Source organism: Lupinus angustifolius, chromosome LG20 (genome assembly GCF_001865875.1).
Source record: "Lupinus angustifolius cultivar Tanjil chromosome LG20, LupAngTanjil_v1.0, whole genome shotgun sequence".
In the NCBI taxonomy this organism is placed as follows: Eukaryota; Viridiplantae; Streptophyta; class Magnoliopsida; order Fabales; family Fabaceae; genus Lupinus; species Lupinus angustifolius.
Genome location: NC_032028.1, coordinates 3229792 through 3252755, shown reverse-complemented (window position 1 = coordinate 3252755; position 22964 = coordinate 3229792). Strand labels below are relative to the sequence as shown.

The 22964-nt window shown below is 31.9% G+C and overlaps 4 long non-coding RNA genes across 4 annotated transcripts; 1 reads left to right on the top strand and 3 right to left on the bottom strand.

Annotated features, from left to right (window-relative positions):
* Window positions 1020-22561, bottom strand: LOC109336042. The gene is made up of 3 exons (XR_002106293.1): window positions 20663-22561; window positions 18654-20552; window positions 1020-1237 (listed from the first exon to the last, which is right to left on the bottom strand). It is a non-coding gene; the product is annotated as an uncharacterized LOC109336042 (long non-coding RNA).
* Window positions 1344-4769, bottom strand: LOC109336044. The gene is made up of 3 exons (XR_002106295.1): window positions 4575-4769; window positions 3114-3842; window positions 1344-1354 (listed from the first exon to the last, which is right to left on the bottom strand). It is a non-coding gene; the product is annotated as an uncharacterized LOC109336044 (long non-coding RNA).
* On the top strand, window positions 4786-18809 carry LOC109336045. Its single transcript, XR_002106296.1, has 2 exons — window positions 4786-4815; window positions 18534-18809. It is a non-coding gene; the product is annotated as an uncharacterized LOC109336045 (long non-coding RNA).
* LOC109336043 lies at window positions 8500-9807 on the bottom strand. The gene is made up of 3 exons (XR_002106294.1): window positions 9606-9807; window positions 8775-8901; window positions 8500-8689 (listed from the first exon to the last, which is right to left on the bottom strand). It is a non-coding gene; the product is annotated as an uncharacterized LOC109336043 (long non-coding RNA).

Genomic DNA, 22964 nt, shown 5'->3' with positions numbered 1-22964 from the left:
TTCATTTCACTCCAAACCCATCACCATTTCAACCAACATTGTCATTCCACCTCATAAAATTTGAAGCTTTTCAAGGCAAGATCAACCCAACACTTTCACACTCTCTCTCTCTGTTTTCTAAAAACAGAGTTCCCCTGTTCTTTAAAATGCAATGACAATAGAAGTACATTCTGAAGACAAATAAACAAGGAATCCTCCCTTTGATGCATATGACTATGTTTAGGATCAAGAAGACAAAAATAATTCATGCATATGACTATGTTTAGGATCAAGAAGACAAATAAACAAGGAATCCTCCTTTCATGCTCTCTCCCATCATGTTTCTCCCTTCTACCATTTTAACAAATTTTTGTTGATAATTACATGTGACAAGCTTTTGTTCATTTCAACACTACTTGTTTTAGAGGTTCTATTTTCCTCATTGGATGCTCACACATATTTATAAGTCAACTGTTCAATGGATCCCTTAGTTTTGTTTCTTTTGTTTTAATTGTGCCATCAAGACAAACAAGTTCAGTCAAAAGATATAGGTTAGAAAAAGAAACCACTGATAACGATACCCAAACCAAGTCCATCTGCTGGTGCAGCAAGTTGGAGCTTTGTTACTTGTATTCATTAATGATCCCAAAGCCACCATTAATTGACCCATTTTAATAAGGGTTCATACTTTTTTTACTGGTATTCATTAACTTACATTTAGCGTTCATTATGGGATAATGACTTTTCTAAGCATATAATTACATGGATTTCAAACAAACAAAATCAAATGACTTCACTACATTAGACAAAAGAAAACCTCGGGAAAAAAATTAACGTCCACCCACAGTTAATTTTGATACGATTTCCATCTGGATTGACCGTTTGGTCTGGAACCTTAATTTTGGGAAACTTTGCTTCCCCTATACGCACAAGATGGAAACAACAGAATTGTTCAGATTTCAGAACAACTGGTAGGAATTACTTGCCTTAGAACACTACTTCATTTCGGATTTTCCATATTGCCCAACAGCCACAAACTACTTTGAAGCATAGACAATCTATCATCCATTCTGTCAACCAAGAAGTGAATGACATATTGTATGCAACTCAACCACAAAGAGGGGGTGAGAACAACCAAAACAACTTTGTGAACGGCTATCATGCTTGAAGGGGTTCAATCATTTCTTCAGTTGCACCACATAGTGGACATTAAAGGTATCATCAACCTTTTTGAGCGGGAAGCATATTTGAGAGCAACCTCCAAAGAAAAATGTTCGCCTTTGTTTGCATATCCGACTTCCACAAACGACTCCAAATTAGACTTGGAGTAGCATTTGAAGTGGTGCCTGCAAAACAACTAGATTCAGATACATCACTAACAAGTATGTAGATTTCAAAGAAAATTTACCCGACTTTGTCCAATGCCAATCCATCTGATCCTAAGGCAATCGCAAATTCTAGGCATAATCTAGTGATTTCAGCTTCATGATTCCATGAATGTTTCATCAATCAAAACAGAATTCCATTGCCTCTGGACAACATCAAAAAAATTTTGCTACTTTCTCAACATCATTCCCCTGAATCCTCAGACTGAAAACTAAAATCCTTTTGTTGAGCAACAACACCCCAAATATTAACTTGTTCACCATTGCCAATAACTAATAACCCACCTAGAACCCTTCCACAATCCATCGTGGGCTCACGAAACTTGTCCAAGCATAACTAAGTTGGGAGCCCATCGTTGATGTCATAAACTCCCCATATGGGAAGTATCTAACTTTGAATAATTTAAAGAAGACTCCTCAACAATAACAATTCTAAAAAAGCTTTTTGCTACTGATAACACAATTCTTAAATTACACTGTAAAAAAAGATTCCTTAATAATGAATTTGGTATTCAAAATTAGGATAATCAAGACATGCATGCAAACTATCCATTTTTACAATATGAACAAAGAACTCATATTAAGTTGCATTTTGGACCATATAGGTTAAAGTATACCATCCGACTTTGCATTATACAACTGAATTTAAGGTCTCCAAAGCTCAGTTACCCATCTACAAATTTTATAATAAATAAAGAAATCATATAAATTTGCATTTAGGGTAGCAAGATGCATACTAATATGTTTCTATATCAGGAATAATGAATTAGTACAATTGTATTTTGGAACATTACCAAAGCTCAACTAAACCATCCCAAATTTAAGATTCCAAATTAAAAATCATTATGTGATTGCCTAAGTTCATAGAAAACTACAGATGCATCCATTAACCTCACTTAAAAAAGTGACTGCTCATGCATCCTCTTTGACCAACTATTATGGATATCCAACAGCTCCAATATATTAAGTTCATAGAGATACTACTCGAGTTCAAGATTAAATGAGTGAAAGTAAAAAAATATAACCTTTCCAATGGATCATGCTTGAGGGAAGATAACTTTATCCATGACAAGGGTTGTGGTTGATGCAATACTGATAGTGTCTCACTTGTTACGGGGAAAAAATATACCACCTTGCCTCTGTGCTTTATAGAAGACAGTATCAGAGACACCATTTGCTTTCAGCCAATAAAATTCAACTTGAAGCCACTGTTCATTTATCACATCTCTTAAATTTATGGTTCTCTAGGCTCAAAAAGCAAACCAACTCGAATTGAAATTACAAATAAAGCATTTGTATTGTTGCAGTAACATTCAGGCCATATAGGGTCCATAAAGACTAAAAACATATCATTCCAATCATTTACTTTGCCTTTGCATTTAATCCAAGCTCAAACATCCCATCCAAATTTACATTCTGAATAAAAAGCTCATACTATAGTTGCATTTAAGGTCATATAGGCTCAAACATACCATGCTAATTTTGGTTTGCACATAAAGAATTCATATTACAATTGCATTTGTGATCGAGGCTCAGACAGACCATTCTAAATTTACATTGGACATAAAATAACTCATAATGCGCTTGGAGTTTGAAATTTGTAATTAGCGTTATCAAGGCAGAAAAAAGCAAATTGCCCTCCTTCAAATTATGAAATAAAACTCATATTACAGTGGTATTTAGGGCCAACAGGTTCAACTATACCAACTCAAATTTGCATTATGTCATACAATATTTAGGGTTGTATACAGTAGCATGAAGCACCCATAATAAAGAATTCATAATTCAAAATGCAAGTATCTTTAGGAACATCATGGGCCCAAGCATACAATACCATTTAGGAGCATCCTAGTCCCAAGCATAGCATATCATCCCAATTTTAGAAACCCACCTAGAACCCCATTCAACAATCCAGGGCAGATATCCATCTAAAAAATTTGTGATAAATAAAGAAATCATGTAAGTTTGCATTCAGGGCAGAAAGATGCATAGTACCATATGTTTCTATATCATGAATGAAGAATTAGTACAATTGTATTTCAGAACATCAGCAAAGCTCAAGAAACCATCCCAAATTTAAGATTCCAGATTAAGAATCCTTATGTGTTTGCCCAAGTTTATAGAAAAACTACACATGCATCCCTTAACCTGACTTAAAGAATTGACTGCTCCTTCATCCTATTTAACCAACTATTATGTTATCCAACAACTCCAATATACAAAGTTCATAGAAAAACTATTCGAGCTTGAGGGAAGATAACTTTACCCATGACATGGGTTGTGGTTGATGCAGTATTGATAACGTCTCACTTGTTGCGTAAAAATATATACCACCTTGCCTTTGTGCTTTATAGAAGACAACATCGAAGACACCATCTGCTTTCAGATAATGAATAAAGAATTCAACTTGCAGGCATTGTTCATTTATCACACCTCTGTAAGCTTTTTTATGGTCCTCCAGGCTTAAAAGCAAACCACCTTGAATTTAAAATACAAATAAAACATTGAATTGTTGCAGTAACATATAGGGTTATCTAAGCCACACAATGTTACAAGCATAGCATAACATTGTGGTACAAGCATAGCATAACATCATGGTACAAGCATAGCATAACATCACAAATTATATTATGAATACTTACAAAAAAAATACGCATTTGAATTAGGGTCACCAAGACCTCAAGGATATCATCCCTATTCGTCATTTAGAATTATGAGTTCATATGTTATTGCATCTAGAGCCATCCTCAGAATTTTAAATTGTAGAATAGAAATCTTATTCAGGGAATCAGGGTCAGACACAAACTTCATCCAATTTCACATAATGAACAGAGAATTAAGTAAACCTCTTTGGTTTGCAAAGTCGACTAAATTTTAAATCTTATTCGTCATTTGAATTAGAATGTTATAGCCCACACAATGTATCCGATAAGATCAGCATATATATATATATATATATCAATTATTGTCAAAAAGAAGATGCCTCAAACCATCTTCAGTATTTCGTATTTTGCTCCAAGAAAATACCCAGAGAGATGTTGGAAAATAACACTCGTTTTCTCTCTATTCCACCAAGATCGGTTACCCACTATTTCAATCTTGCAAGAAAGAGCGTTCTTGCATTATTGAGAACGTTATTCTATCACAGGCACAAGCCACAACCGAAATAATATTGAAAATCAAGAGAATTAAGAAATATGTGGCACTTACAAATGGTCGGAATATACCACAAGTTCATCGAATTCTCTGTCATTTCATGTTTCAAACATTGTCCAAGAACCAAGAAATTAAAAAGTGACGCAAATTTTGGGCCTCTTAATCTCATTACCGACAAAAAGAAGAAGTTGCCTCAAGAATTTAGGGTTTTTGAATTGCTTGACGAAGACGCCAGTTTCGTGAAAACAATTCAAAGATTAAAACTGAAAACTGAGAAATAGAAATAAGAGAGACAGTAACAGAGATTGAAGATGGAGAAAGAGGAAAGAGAAAATTGATCGGAAAAAGCCACAAACTCTTTCTCTCTTACTCTCTCTTACTCTCTCTCTCTTACTCTCTCTTACTCTCTCTCTCTTACTCTCTACCTCCGGTTATGCATTTCTCATCCTACCTTCTAATAATATTACGCGACCACAAGCAATATATATAGTTTGAAGATTGAAGCTTCAACGTAAATATGACGCGTAATTCGACGTAAAAGATACGCGCAACATGGGCCGTGGCCCAATATTTTAAATGCTTTAATTTTATTGCAATTTTAAATGTTTCTATGGACTATTAATTTAATTATATACTTCCTTTAATATTAATTATTAACATTTTATTTAGAGTAAATTACACTGACACCACTAAGTTTTAGTAAAATTATACAAACTACCCTTCACTTTTCTACACTTACACAAACCTCCCTCATTTTTATACTTTCAATACATTGATCATCCAAATAATATATGAGTCGATACCTCTTTATTATTTTTGGTTCGTTACCATATAGTATAAGAGCGATTTAAACAATATCTTTTTAGAATTGTTGATGCGTTTTGTAACCAAAAATAATAAAGATACATTAATTTGTATATTATTTGGATTTTTCCTCACAATATACCATGTTTTGTTTTATCACATTTTTTATTTAAAAGATTACACTTATTTCTCATGCAATGGTGGTTAGTGTAATGAATGTATAAAAACTATGGGAGGTTTGTGTAAGTGTAGAAAAGTGAGAAGTGATTTATGTAATTTCACTAAAACTCAAGAGGTGTCAATGTAATTAACTCTTTTATTTATACAAAATTTATAGTAGTACAAAAAAATTTAAAATTATAAGACAAATTAATTTTTTGTAGTATTTATTATCCTAATATTGTGATATTATAATAATTTTAATAATCAATAAAAATATACACAAACTATCTGAAATTGTTCCAACTAGATACACAAGGTCTATAGTTTGATTCTTATGAACAACACTTGTTGAGACGGACAAACTATCAGATTTTCTTAAAATTGATTGTTAACATGTGGTTTAAATTTTTTAAACTTACTCCTGAAATAAGTGGAACTTTTTTCTTAAATAATTACATTCAAATATGGGAGAAGTTTGTTTTCCATAGTAATCATAATTAGGTATCACAATTTGCATCTTTGAAGAAGTCCTAGTTCATAGAATGAAAAAACTAACTGAAAATACTTCACTTCTCACCAGCACGTTCTTCCCAAAAGAGAAAGCACACAGTTGTTCATCATTGTGTTTCTCAATAAGTATTCCTATAGTTTATTTATTGAGACTGTTCATGTAAGACAACCAGTTTGTTTCACCTCTGCCCTACTTCATGAATTTGTTGTCTATTAACGAGAAAGCAATTTATAGGTTGAAATAGACATTGATGCTTGTTCAATGATTTACTAGTTAAATTATCACTAATCCATTGCCATTGGTTTTATAAATTAGACAGAAAAAGTGTTATCGCATCCATGTTGATGATTTTCTTGTCAGTTTTTATTATATATTCTAGTTTGATCTGACTAACCAAAACTATTCCTTTGTTTTAAGATAATATTTTTTAATGGGTACAAATATACCATCTAGCATGCAGTCTCTTTTATACCATTCAACTCATTTCTATATGTAATGTTTCACTTGAATTTATTGAGGATACATCCTGACCCAAACTTTAGTTAGCATCTCACAGTATCTATCACATCACATGTCTCTATCAGTCATGAAAAAGACTTCAACCTTTCTAGACAAACTTGTAGATTTCCTAACTAGAAGTGTCACATCTAGTATTAGCAATTACAACCGCCTGTCCATGTCTACACAATGCCCACCAAAATTAGAGCGGGCACGTGCATATCCATTTTTAAATAGGGCACAAAATATCATGTCATGCCCACCTTAAATATGGGCAGGATAGACTTGCGAGTCACCCTAAATTAAGAAAAACTAAAAAATATGGAACATTACAAGATATTATATATTGTCTTTTATTTTTTATTTTAATGCAAAAACATTGTAATATTTATGTTATCATACTTGAGAATACATGGATGCACAGTGTAATAGTGAGATCCAAAATACAAAACATAACACCTTTTTTTGCATAAACCAGACATGCAGTTAATTGTCAATATTATATTTTGGAAATTGTTACATTGTACTGAAGTGATGATAACATGAAGTACTCTTGTCATACTTGATCCATCAAGTTTCTTATTGTAGTATTCAATTATGCTCGTGGGCTTCCCTATCGGCCCATTTGAAATGTTTGTGGGTGAAAAAAGCATGTTAGGCAATCATTTTAGGGCGGATATGCACATTTTTCATACCCTGTCAGCCAAAAACATGCGGGCAGACGGACCCCATGGACATGACCAAAATTGTCAATGATAATCATATGCTATAAGTAGTTAAAACCAATAAGGATATGACATACTTTCTCTCTTTAACATATATTTTTCCTCCTATAAATATTGATTTTAGCGTCAAAATCCTTTAAAGGCATTCACTAATGGCGTTCCATGGCCAACCACAACCTGATTCAACATGCATATTGAATTCTGACAACCCTCTTCCAACAAGGAAGAAGTATGTTGATCTACATATTTATAATTAGATATCGATGTTTTATCCTTCTGTCAACCAGTCATATACCATATATCACATAATAAGAATAAAGCTTTCTTGTTCTTGTCCAACGTTCCACTATTGTGTTTCAATATTTGAAGTTGTAAGTACCGTAACACATAAAATGAGATTATAGAAGTAAAATTTAGGTTCGTATTTCTGTGATGCCAAAATTATCAGGGCAAACATTTGAAATTAATGTTATTTCTCGACAACTTCCACCCCTTGTCCATTATCATTTTCTCACAACATTATTATTTAACTACATCTGTAGATATTTTGACAAATTAAATATCATATTTCTAAAGCATAATAATTGTTTTAGTCAGCCATTCTTGGAGGATACGATAATAATCTAAATATCATGAGTCATAGATGCTTGTACTAAAAGGTTACATCACTTTAATTTATCATTTTGTTATTCTTTACTTCACTTGCTTCTCCTTTTAAAGTCATTTTCTTGTTGTTAAGTTAACTATAAATACTTTAATTTCAGTAGAGTCTAAACTCTAAACATGTACAAAATTTCTTTCCAACTTAGATGTTATGGGTTCCAATCCTCAAAACAATATTCTTTTCCCTTACAAATATACTCATAAACACATGTAAATACTTCTCTTTCTAGAATAAATTTTGTGTAGCATGTAATCTCTCTCTCTTAACCCTATCTAGGTTGAATTGGATTTCTTTCCCGTATTGGAGTCTCCAATATTGAAATATAAGGAGAAATATGATTTTATAATTTCTTAAATTATTTAATTCAATTTTATATAAAAATCTAGATCTTTAATTTTTTTTATCATTTGTTATCATCTCTATTTTGTGATTGGTTTCAACAGCTTTACCTGTCTTTGCTCTGTTTTCTCTTTACTCTTTCATAATCCAACCCCAATGCCATTCTTCCTCACGCTGCACAATTGTTCGTCCATTATGGGAAGTTGCTCCTAGCTCACACAATACAACCAAAAAGCAAAAGCTGCAATTTCATTGAAAAATGACAAATTAATGTTTTATATATTATTGATATTGTGACATTATTAATAACCAAACCAATTCTACACTATTACTAGGAATTTTAAAAGCTAACCAAACAATTTTCAAAAACTACAGAGGATATAACTCAGAAGTCTCCAAACAAACTCCTCCTTAGATACTGTGATTCTTCCACATCTCGCCGATATCGAGTTCCATGCTAAAATGACTGCTAAAGGAGTAAAACATGTCAATAATCAAAAGACAAGATCCAACTTTGTGAATAAGAAATGAGGCTCAGAAATTTAGTTCACCTGTTCTTTACAGGGCCATGCTGTAAAACTATCTTGTCGTCGTCTACGACATTTCGCATACAATATATGGCTCTGCCGACAATGTCTGTCAGTTAGCTGGGCCAAATGATCTGCTATCATTTGCTTCCTGCCATTGGTGTTCAAGCATTAAACAATGAACTAGTCTTAAGCATACCGAAAATATCATAGCTAAGCCTACTAGTCAAAGCTTTAAGACGCTACAAAATTTCAAAGCTTATAGATATTACTATTAGTGTAGGGGAACTTGGCGCATCTGTTAACATTGTTGTCATTTGACAAGAAGGTCTATATAGGTTCGACTGTTCGAGTCATGGAATCAGCTTCTTGCGATTGCAAGGTAAGGCTGCATATTGTAGGCCAACCTTTCCGTGGGCCATGAGCATTGCGGGAGCTTTAAGTACGAAGTTACCCTTTTATATAGACATTACAATAAGAAACTCCTAAATTCTTGCATATCAATGATAACTCATTGCTCGATTGCATGACGGTTTTCTCTATAAAATGTCGATTTCAACATTAATATAGTTATAGTATCATAGTGATAGAGGGAACTGTAAAAAATTTAAATGGATATAGGGAGAGTATACGCATGCAGTCTTACTCCGTCAAGCAAAAAGGCTACTTCCTGATAAAAGAACGACCTAGTGCACCAGACTCACATCTGGTGGGGGTCTCATATGGTAAATCCATGTAGTCTTGCCTATGTAAGTGCAGAGACTATTTCCACAATTTGAACTCATGGCTTCTAGGTCACGAGGCATCAACCTAAATATAATGATTGTGTAACCAGAAAAGTAGTGAAGCTTATACCTTGGCTTTCAAATTTTCATTGTCAGCTACTATCCAGCATTGATCCTTCTCGAGAACAAAGGGTTCATCCTTTTCATCGGTTGAAAACATTTCGTAACCTTCAATAGCGGTTAATCTTCGGACTAGATAATTATCTGGCTTCTTAGTGTCCTTCAAGACCACTAAATCTCCCACAAAAACATGCATGTCAAACAAACATGTATATCACTACCAAGTAGTTCCGAAACAAAAACAAAGTTCACTAAACAAAGTGTAGATCTGTTGTCCCACAAATTGTAGTTACACCTTACAACCTTGTGCCGTGTTTTATGATGGGCCGAGAAACATCATATCTCATTATTAATAATTAGATGTTCAAATCTATTGACCAATCATAATCCATGATACAGAGTTGTGACATACTTTGTGAGACAACAACAGCAAATCCACAATATTCTTTGGGTTTGAGGGCGATAATGATTCATCATTCGATCCAATGGCCGTTAGCAGAAAGCAGATAATGAATCAAATAATTATTATTCAACCAAAAAAATCAACCGCAATTCACCACTAGAGGCTATGATACATGACAAAATACATTTTCCAAGACCAAACATGACACTAAAATGGAACTTTCGCAAGGGGAAGATATGATTTATCACAACTAAGAACTACCAAAAATACACTTTTCGATGATGCATCAAGCCTCTCCTCAGAAGGTTTCCTTTTCATGTTATTAAAGTCATTCGTTACCACATAATGTATGATTAATTGTGGTCTAAAAGTGAGCACCAGAAATCAAACAACCGATGGTTGATTAGCGCCACTACGAAACTGGTACTAAATATTCAATTGAAATCGAATCCCAGTAGGTGGGATCAGCAACATGGATCGAATGATGCTATAATGCTCTATCATAAATCACGTTCATTGGCAAAACATTGATCTGTAAATCTTTCCTAATCGTTTCACCTATGGTTTTTCTTGACCGCCTCTCACTTTAATTAAAAATGGAATCATGTTTCCCCCGATTTGAGAGTTCTAAATATGCTCTCAGTAGAAGCTTCAACAAGGTTCCAAACTCTTACAGTAACAACGTTCAAACTTTAAACAAATAGTTTTCTTTCATCAGCCTGAACTATATCTTCTATTCTCCATAGACCGTATTGATGTCGGCCATGGGGGTGGAAGTTACGAAACTGATTATTGAAATCAAGATCCGAAACATGTGCCGTTTTTCTGATTTGTCATATGACAACATTATTAAAGGTAATAACAACAAATATATATGTGATATAAGTAGTTCACAAATTTGCAAAACTGAAAATTCATGTTGAACATGATTACCTTGGATCTGGAGTTGGTAATTTTCGAACAAGAAAAGTTTCTCCTATTCCGGAAATAGTAGGGACCGAAAATTTGTTCCAGTGCACATGTCAACTTTCCACGAAAGAAATTCTTCCAAATAAGATGATGTACCTCTCTATCCGTGATTTCACCTCCCTTTTGGTTCTGTTTCATGTCATTAAATCAGAAAATAAATTATAAGTCGGTGTCTCGGCGATTTTAGGAGCTAATGTCAAGATACTTAGCAACTAATATTTTTTGCACAACTGTAGGAACTTAAACTACCAAGTACAACAAATCTATTACATTGAAGTTTAAAATTTAAATGGCAATACTTAGTTGATAACTTCAAAATTCTTCCGATTGTCTCGGTTTTTTCAAGTAGTAAATGTTCAAAGGCCATTATAAAGCATCTCAACTTTACAATAATGTAATAGTATAGAAAAGATAAATCCCAGAATCAAAACAAAACATGAAATGATTAGGGCCTGTTTTTTTGTTAAGGCTTTTAAAAATTGATTTTTTCAGAAGCTGAAAATTTTAGCTTATACCAAAACTCGAATTCCAGCTTTTTGCAGCTTCTGCTATTTAGAGAGCCCTAGGCCCGTTTGTTAATGCATAAAAAGGCGATTCTACAAAAGTGATTTTGACACATGAAAACTAGACAATAACAACAATAATCAAGTCTTTATTTCAATAGCTGAGATCAGCTACATAGATTGAATCGTATTGCTCTATCATAAGTCAATGTCTAATTTTTTCAGTTTATGCTATTTTGTGAAATCCCAGCTACCCAATCAAACAAATATAACTTGGCATGAGTTTTCTAATCAAAATAATCACTTCTTTTTGTGAAAAAAAACTTAAACAAAAAGAAAAGAGCATTTATTTCAATATGAGAGCATAATGATAGAAGCTAGAATAGAATTCTAACACACCCTTTAAAAAAGTTAAGTTTTTTAAGATCCAGGATCACATAAATTGCACTAAACCCCTTTTTTAAAGGTGAATTTGAAACCCCAAATCAAGAATTAGAGATAAAAACACATAGAAATTGAAGGTGAGAGAAACAAAATATAGAAGTTTGTGTGCAACGGCGTAGCGAAACCATTTTCCTACCAAAGAACCCATTTCATCTCAAAGTTTCTTCATTTTATTAATGGTTGTTGCTCCATTAATTTTATGCTTAGGTTAGTTCTAAAATTATTATTTTCTAATTTTCTGTTTTCAAATATCTTTATTTACTCAAATAATTTATAATATGTAAGATGATATGGAATGTTAAAGATTTATACAAAGTCAATGGTGAATGGTGAATGATAATTAAAGGATTTATATATATTTAATATATTATTTATTATTTATTATTTATTTGTATTATCTTTTTGGATTCAATATGAATCAGATAATGTTGACAAATATTTAGATTGATAGAAAATTATTTTATCTATAATTTAGTTAGTCTTACTTTATTTAACTTTATTTATAGTTTATCTTTATCTGATAGTTATTATTTGAGTTTATCATCTTATCATTTTTAACGACTTCTGTTTATATAATAAATTGCATGATAAAATTTATATTAAATTTGATCGATCTTTACCATCATAAATGTCCATGGATAATAGAATTACAATATATAAAATTCTTCCACTTTTATTTTAATGGTGGATATATTCTTCTCTCTTTTTGTTTGATATTTTGTTGAATTATTTAAATGATGTTTTCATATTCTTTAATCCACGTGGAATTGTCCAAAGTAATTTTATAAAAAAAGGATTACAAAAGTATTTTTGAATGTTATAATTTGAAAATAATTCATAAATATTTTATTTTAAAGTTAACGACATAAAAATTAGGAATTTTAGTGTGAAATTTAAAAATTAGTGCTAACTTTTATTAACAAAAAAATTCCACTCTAATCAAACCTAAAAACATTATTTTGGACTTGTGAGATCGATGTCATTCATTAATATCTTGATATAATTTGATTTGTCTATCATTATTAAAATTATGTTTTCACTCATTGTATTTTTTAAACCTTCCTCAATACTCATTAAGGAAATGTTTAATTTTTTATAACAAATTTGTTATCTTTTTATATTTAATGTTCATCTCAATCATTAACGCTTGAATTCTTTTTCTATTCTCAACAATAATAATGGTTATAATATAATGACAAATAAGAAATTAATATCTTTAAAATATTGAAAATAACAATTAAGTAAGAACAATTTTGCTTTAACAAACATAACTTATAAAAAGATAAATGGAGTACCTAAAGGAATCCTTTCAAACTATAATAGCATGGATAAATCAAATAAATATACAAGCGTAATATCTATACATTGCGTATAAAAAATTATATATAATTTGTGTATTATTTATTATTCATTATATTACTTTTATCTAAAAGTCAATAATAATTAAAAAATGAATTATAGATAATATAGTAACAATATAAAATTTTGATACATTGTTAATATATATATATTTTTATCTGCTATATTATCCTATGGATTTTAAAATACTAAACTTAAGCATTGCACTTAAAGATAATTTTCCTCTGGGGTTACTTTAAAAAAATTTACTTTTTAAAAATAAAATAGAAAACTGAACCCAAGCTTTTCAAAATAAAATAAAGATAACTAAATCAAGTAAGAAGTGATTAGGATGTTAAGAAAAAACACGTGACTAAGCAAATTATCCAATCTATGATAGACTCAAACAAAATCTATCATATTCAATTTAAGGATTAAGGAATCAATAAAAGTATAATTTTTCTTCCTTAATCACTAACAACAATGCAACCTTAGTTTAGGTAAATAATTTGTATATAATTAAGTAGTGCCCAAAAAGGTTGGTTAAATTAGAAAGGATATGCATTAATCCTTCTTAGCCCCAAGACCCAACTTGATATCAATTTTATTTTTCATTTTAAATATTAGATATATATTGTAGACAATTTGAAGTTTTATATATATTTTAGTGTATTCCTTATTTTATGGTAAAAGATCAATTCATTTGATATGTTTGTTTATCTCTTAGGATAAAATCAAGACATGATATTTATCAAAGCCATACAAATTAAATTTAAATGTAGACTTAATACAAATGGATAATTAATAAAATGATATCAAATATATGCAATATATATTGGTAAATAGATGTAACAAAAGGAGGTATTAATACTTATCCCGTAAATAATTAACAAAAAATTGTACATGTCTCCTTTCACTTTATTTCCCCTTAATAGTTATAAGGTTAATTAGTAACTTTCTTTATCTTCAAAGTCTACCATGATATATAAAAGTGATAATTCATGTTCTTTGACTTTATTTCCAACTATTAATGTATCTATCTAAACACATCTATATCTTTTAAAGTGAATATCTAAAATATTAAGATTAAATATTATCAATTATCATTAGAGAAAATATCACTATTTATATTTGGCATCAACTTTTCCCTATATATTAATTTGAGTATAGTGTTTCTGGTGAAGCTACCAAAGATCTCATTGGTCAAGTTGCCATAATGAAGTCTACTTTCTCAAAAGCAAGTAGTAGTACTAATTACTATAAAAATAAAGATGTTTGTGACGATGATAGCAACAACAATGGTGATAATGGCAAGAAACGCACTTGTTATCTTTGCAAGAAGAATTTTTCTTCAAGTCATTCGTTGTTCGGGCACATGAGAATTCATTCTGATAGGCCTTGGAGGGGTGTTCGTCCTCCTATTCATTCTCATCATCATAATGATAAACACATTTCTTCTGGTTTTGAAGAAGATCATGATGATGAATATGATGAAGTTGTTGCATCTGATATTGATATATCAAAATCTTCTTCTCTACTAAGATGGCAAAAGACAGGTAAGAGAGGCAGAAAGAGCTCTAATGTTTATCAAGCTGCTGAGATTCTTATGTATATGTCTTCGAGGAGTAATGACTTTCTTGATATTAAGTCTATGATGGGTGAACCAAAGAATCATCAACCTTCAACAATTTCATGTAAGAGAAAGAATATTGCGGAAGCATCAATTAGTGAGATAAAGAAGAATTTTGAAAGCATGAATGTAGAAGATGCAATTCATGATCATATTCATAATTTAGTGAAGAAACTAAAGGTTCCACCTCATAATAAAGAGAAGAATAATATTGTGGACATGGTTGAATCAAAGTTTTCATATTATGCCATTACTCAAGATGCCATCGTGAGAGGATCAACGATGGAAGCAATCAACAATAATGAGGTCCAAACTGAAAAAGATACATCATCAAGTCAATTTTTAGGTCCAAAAATTTTGGACTTTGATTTGAATATGTCACCTCCTCATGATGATCTAGATGATGGAGAAAATTGTTAGGCATCAATAACTAATGTAATCTATTTTAATTATATAATTTCGTTAAATATTTTAGGTTTAGATTCGAGTTAATGTTCAAACTTTGTTTCAATCTTATATTGAATGTCTTCCCACTTTATAGTGTACCGACTACAAATTTATATGATATCTATGTGACAAGGAAAATCAGTGTTCAATTAATGGCAATATACAGAAGGGTTAAGGTGCCACAAAACTTTGTGCTAGTTAAACAAAGCAGAAAGTTAAGAATTATACATAGCTTTCAATACAAATCATAGAGCTATGATAAACACACTAATAGGGCACACTTCAAAAATACGTGCATTACCAACAAAAAAGGCATAGAGATCTCTTATCACAAACCATATAATGCATCTTATTGAGCTCAATTTTTCTATGATATCTATATATATATAGGACATGTATAGTGTCTTAATCCTTTGTATCTTCAATGCTCAATCGATTAATTATGAAATACCATTGACTTTATGTGTGTCATTAACATCTCTACATACGATTCGTTGAGGCAGAACCCTTTCGATGCTATTGTTGTGCTCCTTTCTTTATAGGAAGGGGTAGAATAAATTCCATAGATTCATTTTCGTTATTATTATTATTATTCACAATTAGTATCAAAGAAGTCTATAGCACACAAAAATAAATGGAGACTATCATACAAGTAGTTATGTATTGTATTCAATTAGTTTGTGGATTATATAGTGCATCTTATTATAGCGAGTTAATCATTTGTATGTTTCTGAATATTAGTCTTTGATGAAGGTGTAGTTGATTATTAATTACTCAACTCACTATTTAATTACATAAACTTGAGTTTTGAACTAAAACAAGTTGAAGTTTAAGTTAAGAATTAAACTCGTTAAATAAATAATCCGAATATAAGTCCAATACAGTTTGGCTCGTTAGATTTATGAGATGACTCAATTATATATATATAATGGAGTGATTGAAGTGAGAATAATTCTCACATAAAAATTGTTAGAATAATAAATCATCAAAAAAAACCATATATGAATAGTTATAATTAATTAAAACTTAATTCTTAAAATATTCATTTTTAATCGTAACAATTCAAATAAAATTCAAGATAAGAATTAAATGTTCTCGGTTCTTACGTTCACAAATGTCTAACTTGATACAATTTCTATTCATAAACATTCATGTAACAATTTTTACAACAACATGAACTTTAATTGCTAGATGTATTTATTATTAAAATTCACAAACTTTATCTATATATATATATATATATATCCTCAATGCCATTCTTCCTCACCCTGCACAATTGTTCCTCCATTATGGGAAGTTGCTCCCAGCTCACACAATACAACCAAAAAGCAAAAGCTGCAATTTCTGACTTCTCAAAACCCATCATTCCACATCTCTCATCCCTTTCTCTTTGTGTCTCATTAACTTCCTTTGACTCCAAACCCATCACCATTTCAACCCACACTGGATATTTCACACTCTATTTTCTAAAAACAGAGTTCATGTTTTCTAAAAACAGATTTCCCCTGTTTTTTAAAAAGCAATGGCAATAGAAGTACTTTATGAAAATTCAAGCACAGGAATAAGCCCTCTAATCTCATTCTCACATGATTTGAAACATGGACAATGATTTAGTCCCAGTTGAAGATCGATTTATCCCTCTTGGACTCGAGTTCGGACTTTGTGTTCTGCATCACCCATGGCTTATCACAAAAACTCTCTTCAGCTGATTTTCTCAGACGGAAAGATTGTTCCCATGAAAATTAAACATGATCTCTAATGCTCCAGATTCACCCTATCAACCTCAAGAATCATATATTCCTCACACCCAACCTGCGACAACAAAATCTGTGGAAAAGAAGACTCTGAAGGAGTTCTTACACATAAAGAATTCATTGCAACTGCACTTACGATCAAGGCTGAGACAAACCATTCTGAATTACATTGGATATAAAGAATTCATATTGTGTTTGGAATTTGCAATTAGTGTCACCAAGTGTGCACATTTCCTTCCTTCACATTATGAAATAAAACTCATTATAGTAGTATTTAGGGCCAACAGGTTCAATTATACCATCTCAACTTTGTATTATGTAATACAATATTTAGGATAATCAAATCTGAAATATCCATCCATGATTATTATGAGAATTAAAAAAACTCATCAATTTGCATATACAAAACATCATAGAGATTAAAGAATTCATAATCCAAAATACAGATATACCTTTAGGAACACCATGGGCCCAAGCATACAATACCAATTAGGAGCATCATGATTCAAGCATAACATACCATTTGGGATGGATATGTTATGCTTCGACCATGAAAGCATTATGCAAATTGTACCATTTAGGAATTACACTTGAATAGGGTCACAGAAAGATCATGGATACCATCCCAATTTCTCATTCAGAATTATAAATCCATATGCAATTACATTTAGAGTCATCTGCACAATTAGGGTTTCATCAGTACTTTAAATTGTAGAATAGAAATCTAATCCGAGGAATCAGGGTCCAACACAAACTCCATCAAATTTTAGATAATGAACAAAGAATTAAATAAACCTCTTAGAACGTTACAGCCCGTAAATATAGATATACCAACAACCCTATTGGAATACAACTTTTCAATTACTGTCACAAAGAAGATGCCTCAAACCATCTTTAGTATTTTGGATTTTGCTCCAAGAAGATACCCAAAGAGATGTGGTCATGTGGCACTAATAAAGTGTCGGAAAATGCCACAAGGAAAACACACTCTTTCTCTCTCTATTCTACCAAGATCATTCACCCATACTTTCAATCCAGCAAGAAAGAACATTCTTGCATAACTGAGAATGTTATTTTCCATCACAGGCACAACCCACAACAGAAGAAATTGCCTCATACCATTTTTAGGGTTTTGGAACAGAGTGAGTTAGCTCTGTCAAAGAAGAATGAAAATGGAGAGAAAGAGAACTAAGAAATATGTGGCACTTACAAAGAGTTGGAATATACCACAAATTCATCGAGTTCTCTATCAATTCAAGTTTCAATCAATGTCAAAAGGACCAGAAATTGAAAAGAGGCGCAAATTTTGGTCCTATTAATCTTATTACCGACACAACCAAAGAAATTGTCTCAATAATTCAGGGTTTTGAATTGCTTGACGAAGACACCACTTTCGTCAAATCAATTTGTAAACAGAATTCAAAGACTAAAACTGAAAACTGAGAAATAGAAGACATTAACAAAAAGAATTGAATATCTCTCTTCAAACATGTTTACCGACCACCTTAACAGAAGGACACAGAGAAATTGAATTTCCCCAATTGCTGAAGGAAGTATATATGAGAGCAACTACCAAAGACAAATTTTCATCTTTGCAGGCAACCAAGCATATCCAATTTTGAAATACTGACTCCAAATTAGACCTGGAGTAACATTTGAAGCACCTGGAAAACAGCTAGATTCAGATACATTACTAACCAGTATGCAGATTTCAAAGAAAACTTACCTGACTTTGTCAAATGCCAAAATATCTGATCTTTAAGGTGATCACAAATTGATAGGGATACTCTTCGATGATATCAACTTTACATAAAGATTTGCCTCTGGACAGCATAAAGATTTGCTACTTTCTCAACATTATTCCCCTGAACCCTCAGACTCCAAACTAAAACTTTTTGTCCAGGGCAACCATTAATCTTCCAAAATATAAACACGTTCACCATTTGCTAATAAGTGATAACCCACCTAGAATCCATTTCCACAATCCATCGTGAGCCCACCAAACTCCTCCAAGCATAACTAGGTAAACCCATTGTTGAAGTCATAAACTCCCCATATGGGAGTATCTAGCTTTGAATAATTTAAAAAACAAAGACTCTTAAGCTTTAGCAATTCTCAAACAGCTTTTTCTATAGGATAGCACCATTCTAAAATTACATTGTGAATAAAGAATTCATAACAATGAATTTGGAACTCAGGGAGACAGGGAGTCACAGTTAGGACAATCAAGACATGATGCAAACTATCAACTTTTACATTAAAGAACTCTTATTACAGTTGAATTGTGGACCACATAGGTATACCATCTGACTTTGCATTATACAACTGAATGGTCTCCAAAAGCTCAGATATCCATCTAATTTTTTTTATATATATAAAGAAATCATATAAATTTGCATTTAGGACAGCAAGATGCATACTACCATATGTTTCTATATCATGAATAAAAAATTGGTACATTTGTATATCAGAACATCACCAAAGCTCAACGAAACCATACCAAATCAAAGATTCCTAATTAAGAAACCTTATGTGATTGCCTAAGTTTATAGATAAACTACACATGAATCCATTAACCTGACTTAATTAAAAATTGACGACTCATTCATCATATTTGACCAACTACTATTAATATACAACAACTTCAATGAACAGATTAAATGAACAGAAGTACATTCATCATAGTTCTAGATTAAATGAAATGAAGTGCATAAATATCATTTTCTATGGATCACACTTGAGGGAAGTTAACTTTATCCATTACCAGGGTTGTGGTTGATGCAATATTGATACTCCATCACTTGTTGCGAAAAACGATATACCACCTTGCCTCTCTGCTTTATTGAAGACACTATCAAAGACATCATCTGGCTTTAAGATGATTAATAATTCCACTTGCAGACACTGTTTATTTATCACACTTCTTAAATTTATGGTGCTTCCAGGCTCAAAAAGCAATCCAACATTCCAACTCGAATTTAAATTACAAATAAAGCAATTGTGTTATTGTAGTAACATTTAGGGTCATCAAAGCCACACAATGCTAATTCATTTTGAAATTTCATTTAGGGTCAGAAAGACTAAAAACATATCATTCCAATCACTTGCATAATACTCTTTTCCTTCATGAATATACTCTGCCATCGTTTCTCACAACACTTATTTAACTACATATGCAGATCCTTTGACAAATTAAATATCATACTTCTAAAGCATAATAATTGTTTTAGTTTCCCATTCTTGGAGGATAAGATAGTAATCCAAATATCATGAGCCATAGATGCTTGTACTAAAAGGTTACATCACTTTAATTTACTCAGTGAAACATTTTTGTAATATTCTTTTCCTTCATGAATACACTGAAACATTTTGTAATAAACAGCACGTAAATCCTTCTCTTTCTAGGATAAATTTTGTGTAGCATGTAATGTCTTTCTCAACCTTCTCCGGCTTGAATTGTATTTTTTTCCTGGAATATAAAGGGAAATACGATTTTATAATTTCTTAACTTATTTCATTCATATTTATATAAATATCCAGATCTTTTAAAATAAAGTATTACCGTTTCAACACCTTTACCTGTCTTTACTCTGCTTTCTCTTTACTCTTTCATATCAGATTCTAAAGAAAAGGATCTATAGTCAAATCCAACCCCAATGCAATTCTTCCTCACCCTACACAATTGTTCCTCCATTGTGGGAAGTTGCCTAGCTCACACAACACAACTAAAAAGCAAAAGCTACAATTTCTGACTTCTCAAACCCATCATTCATATTATCTTACTCAACCCTTTCTCTTTGTGTCTCTTTAACTTCCCTTTGACTCAAAACCCATCACCATTTCAACCAACACTGTCACTCCACCTCATAAAATTTGAAACTTTTTAAGGCCACAAAGATCAACCCAACACTTTCACACACACAGACAAACACTGTTTTCTAAAAACAGAGTTCCCCTGTTCTTTAAAAGCAATGGAAATAGAAGTAGGTTCTGAGATTTCAAGCACAGGAATAAGCCCTCGAATCTCATTGTCACATGATCCAACATGGACAATGATTTAGTCCCAGCTGAAGATCGATCAACCTTATCCTTCTTGGACTCAAGTTCGGACTTCATGTTCTGCATCACCAATGGCTTATCACAAAATCTCTTTTCAGCTGATGAACTTTTCTGGAACATCACCAAAGCTCAACTAAACCATCCCAAATTTAAGATTCCAGATTAAGAATCGTTATGTGGTTGCCTAAGTTCGTAGAAAAGCTACACATGCATCTATTAACCTCACTTAAAAAAGAGACTGCTCATGCATCCTCTTTGATCAATTATTATGGATATCCAACAGCTCCCATATTGTTTCTAGAGAAACTACTCCAGTTCTAGATTAAATGAATGAAAGTACAAAAATATCCTTTTCTATGGTTCATGCTTGAGGGAAGATAACTTTATCCATGACAAGGGTTGTGGTTGATGCAATACTGATAGTGTCTTACTTGTTACGGGAAAAAAATATACCACCTTGCCTCTGTGCTTTATAGAAGACAGTATCAGAGACACCATTTGCTTTCAGACAATAAAATTCAACTTGAACCCATTCTTCATTTATCACATCTCTTAAATTTATGGTTCTCTAGGCTCAAAAAGAAAACCAACTCGAATTGAAATTACAAATAAAGCATTTGTATTGTTGCAGTAACATTCAGGCCATATAGGGTCCATAAAGACTAAAAACATATCATTCCAATCATTTACTTTGCCTTTGCATTTAATCCAAGCTCAAACATCCCATCCAAATTTACATTCTGAATAAAAAGCTCATACTATAGTTACATTTAAGGTCATATAGGCTCAAATATACCATGCTAATTTTGGATTGCACATAAATCATTCATATTACAATTGCATTTGCCAACCAGGCTCAGACATACCATTCTAAATTTACATTGGATATATAATAACTCATAATGTGTTTGGAGTTCGGAGATAAAAGAACTCATAATGCGTTAGAGTTTGAAATTTGTAATGAGTGTCATCAAGGCAGAAAAAACATATTTCCCTCCTTCAAATTATGATTTATGACATAAAACTCATATTACAATGGTATTTTGGGCCAAACAGGTATACCATCTCAAATTTGCATCATGTATTACAATATCTAGGGTTATCAAAGCTCAAATATCCATCCAGAATTTTTATAGTAAATAAAAAACTCATAGATTTGCATATACACCAGCATGAAACTAAAGAATTCATAATTCAAAATACAAGTATCTATAGGAACATCATGGGCCCAAACATACAATACCCTTTGGGAACATCCTGGTCACAAGCATAGTATCTCATCCCAATTTTAGTATGAATAAAGAATTACAGAAAACATACACATTTGAATTAGGGTCATCAGAATCTCATGGATACCATCTCAATTTCTCAATTAGAATTATGAATCCATATGCAATTACAATTATAGGCAACCATGCAATTAAGGTTTCATCAGAAACTTAAATTGTAGAATAGAAATCCAATACGGGAAACCAGGGTCAGACAAAAACTCAGTCCAATTTCACATAATGAACAAAGAATTGAATAAACCTCTTTGGTTTGTAAAGCCGACTAAATTTCAAATCAACAAAGATTGAAAATAGAACGTTGTAGACACAAAGTACTCGATAAGATCAACATATATATATATGCCAACAACTTTGTTTGAATACAACTTTTCAATTACCGTCACACAGAAACTGCCTCAAACCATTTTTAGTATTTTGATTTTGCTCCAAAAAGATACCCATAGAGGTGTGGCGTTAATAAAGGGTCGGAAAACGCCACAAGGAAATCACACTCTCTTTCTCTCTCTATTCCACCAAGATGTTTTTTTACCCAC